Source organism: Olea europaea, chromosome 13 (assembly GCF_002742605.1).
Source record: "Olea europaea var. sylvestris chromosome 13, O_europaea_v1, whole genome shotgun sequence".
NCBI lineage: Eukaryota > Viridiplantae > Streptophyta > Magnoliopsida > Lamiales > Oleaceae > Olea > Olea europaea.
This window is the reverse complement of record NC_036249.1, coordinates 10,267,818-10,268,489: the sequence shown is the minus strand read 5'-3', so window position 1 is coordinate 10,268,489 and position 672 is coordinate 10,267,818. Positions and strand designations below refer to the sequence as shown.

Below are 672 nucleotides of genomic sequence, written 5' to 3'. Positions count from 1 at the left end.
TGAAGAGTCCTTGAATGTGAGGGAGTCATGATGACAGCGCACAGCATTTGGGAACAGAGTATTACCACAAATGTTTCACAAAATAAGTGCAAGATCATATCAGCTCTTTCAAATATAATAAGATACAATGGAACGATTACATCCACTGCAAATACCATGTATGATTATTTGAGTGTAGTCGTTGAATCAAAGCTGCCAAGCAACTACAAGAATCAAGTCAAAGATCCACATCAATGCAGTCCTAAACCAGATGACCTATTAACCACTTTGCTAGTGATGTTTCTATCATTCCCCAAAACTCCAAATGAAACAGTGGTAAAGCTTATGTACTTACATTTCCTCTCTGATCCGTGTTGGGCACTTCTACCTTGATTGGAGATCCAGTGGTAATCCCTGTAGTCAATAAATGATGCATCAGTCCACTTCAAGAAGATCACAGGCACCTTTAATTTAAATGGAAGGGAGAACAACAAATAAAACAAAGAGTTCAGTGGATAAAATTAAGGGCTAACCATCAGCAATTCCCGATGCTATTCTGCATGTGTCAGTTTCTTTTCTTGGGGTGGTGATTCGGCTCTGACCTGGCCTCCTAGGAACAACAATTGACAAGTTCATATTTTTTTCTACCGGCCTTAAGCATCTGTAACTAACTCAAAGTATTCCATAATGCAC

The 672-nt window shown here is 39.1% G+C and overlaps 1 long non-coding RNA gene across 1 annotated transcript; it reads right to left on the bottom strand.

The window, feature by feature from the left end:
• Positions 1-6: 6 nt before the first annotated feature.
• LOC111408211 lies at positions 7-641 on the bottom strand. The gene is made up of 3 exons (XR_002705298.1): positions 513-641; positions 335-393; positions 7-203 (listed from the first exon to the last, which is right to left on the bottom strand). It is a non-coding gene; the product is annotated as an uncharacterized LOC111408211 (long non-coding RNA).
• Between the last annotated feature and the right edge of the window lie 31 nt (positions 642-672).